This window comes from Elephantulus edwardii, unplaced genomic scaffold (genome assembly GCF_000299155.1).
Source record: "Elephantulus edwardii isolate Elephantulus edwardi_28Jun2011 unplaced genomic scaffold, EleEdw1.0 scaffold00344, whole genome shotgun sequence".
In the NCBI taxonomy this organism is placed as follows: Eukaryota; Metazoa; Chordata; class Mammalia; order Macroscelidea; family Macroscelididae; genus Elephantulus; species Elephantulus edwardii.
Window position 1 is genome coordinate 1,584,847 of NW_006400094.1, and position 4,086 is coordinate 1,588,932.

Genomic DNA, 4,086 nt, shown 5'->3' on the forward strand with positions numbered 1-4,086 from the left:
TTGGATGGTTGGTTGGATGGATGGATGGTTGGTTGGTTGGTTGGTTGGTTGGTTGGATGGTTGGTTGGATGGATGGATGGATGGATGGTTGGTTGGTTGGTTGGTTGGTTGGTTGGTTGGTTTTACACTGTACCAAAAGAGTCTTCCTCTCCCTTTTTCCAAGAAAGATGTCCATTTCCAAGACATAGTCTCTGCTAACATGTGCAGTAGCATATGAGACAAAGCTTCCCCATTGGTCCCTCTCAGGACAGAATGCATCACTGACTCATTGACCAGCATCCTCTCTTTTACCTTCCCAAGCACTTTGTTACTTTCCAAGGAATAGCACCTCCCTAGAATCTGTAAAAAGTAGCTAAGTTTTACGACTTCTTTTTTTAAGGAGCAAACACCATGATCACAACCTTAAGCTAGTTCAGACATGGAAAATCTCATGTTGTTCATCCCAAGATGGGAGATGCTATTTATTGAAAGAAGGCATGGAGTCTTTGCCATTTTGATGTCTGTTGCTAAGGACGGACACATGTGCAGACACATGCATGTCTGAAAGCACACAATTCTAAATTCATGTTCAACTTGGCTCCCTAAATCAAGAATGTGGGTGTGCATGTGTCCATACTTGATGTTGCAAAAGTGGGGAGAAACTAATGAGCACACAAGCTGCATCTGCTACACGTTTTATGTTCTTGTTACAAGTTGTGTGGTGAGAATGTAGGCACCTTGTAAAATGGGTTTGAGCCTGGTGTGGATGGTGTACACACGGAGAAGCTTTGCCTTGTGCCTGATGGAGCAGGAGAGGGGAGGTTTTGAATGATGTGACTGGTGAAGGACAGGGAAGCTTTGGTTCTCTCTTAATAGGGTTGCAGTGAGTTCTAGCATCTTTTAATATGAATGAGGAATTTTTGGGTGTATGTCACCGCTCGGCCAGTGGAGAAAGGTTGGTCACTTGAATCCACCCAAGTGGACAATCTGAAACACACTATGGGGCATTTCAACTCTGACAAACATGGCTTCATTAATTTGTAATCTGGGTGCTAAATGCTGTCTTCTTGACGATACTACTTTGTGTTATAAAGTGTTGTGATTCCCAGGAGAGAAAGATAAGCATTCTACTCTCATGACATTTACAGCCTCTGAAAAACTGCTGGAGGTTGAGACATCTCCAGCTTGACATTACGCATCAGCAGTCGTCAGTGTTTGTATTACGATAAACTTCATATCAACATCAGTTATACCACAATCACCTCAATTGAAGGTCATCAATTGTTTTGGGGTCTTCCATACTCACTGGACAGCATTCACATCCATATGAAGCAATAAATATGGTTTGACCTAGAAGAAACTGAGCCTTTAAGATGATATGATTGCTTTTCCCCCCCATTTTTTAAAATAATTTTGATGAACATTTACAGAGAATTTGGATTTCCATTCATTCATTGCTGCACTTTTCTACACTCCCAGCCATCTACCCCCACCCCCCAGTTCGATCCTCTCTTTCAAAAGTAAAAGAAAGACTCCCTCCCTGGTACACAATCCCCCCGCACCCCTTCCACCGCCCCAAGTCCATTCCACTATGCAACCTTAATTGTGGACTCTTACGATAACCATAATACCCTATCATACATCGCTTTTAAATTATTCACTCTCTCATCTGTTTCAGTGCAGATATGATTGCTTTTTGTCACCTTGAAGAGGTCCTTGGCTGCAAGCTTAGACAATGAATTGCGTTGTTTACATTTTTTGTGTTGATTGTAATATTTGTATAACAAAGCATTAAAGTGAAATCCATGGCAGTATATTTTTTCCTTGTCATGAATTTGAAAAAAAAAATTTGTTTTTGGCATTTGGGTGAAGAATATTGAGTATTTAAAAAAGTACCCAGTTTCTGAGCAACCCCAGTGGCTGGTAGAGGCAGGAATGGTGTGCTTTGTTACATATGTTACGGGCATGCCTTTAGGGTAGCATTGCAGCTTCTTAGCACAAGGCCATCAGACCTCCCTGGTGAAGGACCTCAGAGGTAAACAGTGTTTCATGCACAAGCCTACAGTATCTGGAATGGGAAGGCTCAGAGTGACTTTTTGGGTGGCTTTAAGCAATTTGTGTGCTTTCTCTGTGAACACACCCCCCAACCTTCATTTTTATCTCTGTAATTTCCTCTAATCTTGTCGCCCGACCACAGTAAGCACTCCATCTTGTGATTTGTGTTCCTATTAGCCTTTCCTTGTATCCCCAGTTCACGAGCATCACAGCGATCCTTTAAATGTCATTTATAAACTTAAATCACACAAGTAGGAGATCGTCAACACAACAGCCAAAGGAAAAGTAGCAAAAATGGTGCTTAGTGTCAAATCTGGAGCATTGTTCTTGGGTTCCATTCAGTTAAGACCAACTCAAAGCTAGTGGGTTTTCTGAGGCAATACGTTGTGTGGGAGGAGGTGGCCCATCTTCTGCAGGGCAGCCTGGTGAATTTGAACCACGTGCCTTTGAGTTGACAATGTAGCTCCTTACCATTAGGCTACCAAAGAGTTTTCAAAACCTCTCTATTTGATTGAGGACTAAAGGGTGAGCCCCACCCAAGCTTTGCCTTTTCAGTTGCATCACAGAAGAACAGAAGTTGCTAGGTGATGTGGTGGTTTGGACAGAAGGTGCTAGGTGATTTGGGCTGTGGCTATCAGCAAGTCTGTGTACAACAGAATGAAACCGTGTTCAAGAAGCAGAAGCAGCAGAGGCAGCAGCAGCAGAAGAAGAAGCAGCAGCAGTGGAAGCGGAAGAAGAAGCAGCAGCAGAAGCAGAAGAAGAAGCAGAAGCAGCAGCAGAAGCAGAAAAAGGAGAAGGAGAAGAAGAAAGGAAAAGGACCAATTTCCTGGAGTAATATCTGGTTGGTAGGATATTACCCCAAATGGAAGACCCTCAGCTAGACGGACTGACAGGTAGCTAAAACAGTGAACTCTAATATAGCACTCATCATGATGCTGGTAAATGAAGGGGCAGTATTTTCGTTGTATCTCAGGTTGGTGTCCATTGCATGGTAACCAACAGTGTCAATGGCTCTTGGAGCCTGCATTCGAGCATTACTTTTTGTTCTTTGATAGTAACAGTGTTGCCTAGTTGCCTTGGAAGCATTTTAAGACTATGCAAGACACGAGCAAGTCAAATATCCTTTGTTAAATTTGTGATGCGTTAGAGAATATCGGTATCAAGAAGTGTAGGTGTGGAAGACAAAGCAAAGGCATTAAAGGCCAAGAAGGGAATCTTGAAGGGAAAAAAGAAGAAGTGTAGGTGTGTACCCAACACAGCACATTATACATCTCCTTTCTGCCAATCATCTTCAGTTTGCCTATTTGTAAGAGGAAGTGATGATGATTTTACTAATTGGAATGCAATTGTGAAAACCTTTCATTTTAGATTACCCCTGAAATAATTTTCTTAGCCGTAATGAGTTAAGTACCAATGTTTGATATAGGGGGAAATACTTACTTGATACCAAAGAAAAAATATTAAAGAAGACAGAATATGAGTATTACATTATTATAAATATTAATAGAAAATTGTCATTTTAAATGTCTAATCCTTTTGAGTGGAGATGTTTGCTTGAACATGAAAGTCACAAACAATGAAAAAGCACTTCTACTTCAATATTCTCCCTGAGTTCCATATATCTTTTGTTTTTGTTTTTAGTTTTTTTTGATGGAAAGAGTATTTTTTCTTCTCATTTCATTCCCATTTGGAATTTTCTCTAGGCACTATCACGTTATGTAATAGTTGCACTAAAATATTTTTTTGCATTTTATTCTTATTTCTTTATTATCTCACCTTGAATTGTCTTGAGGTTGTGCTAAAGTCACTGCTGACTCACAATGTACTCAAGTGTGTTGTCATATGACTAACCTCCATAAAGTTTTGTGAGGTTTTTTTGTCAGTTTAGCAAAACTCATGACAAAGGTTTATTAAGGTAATAAGAGAGAGGCATAGCATAACGGCCTAGCTTAAGGTGAGCCGTGCAAAAAAAGTTCAAGTATAAAAAGAAGGAAAAGATAGAAATGACCCTTGGCAAATCAGAGCATGCTGTCAATACCAGAGGAGATTAAG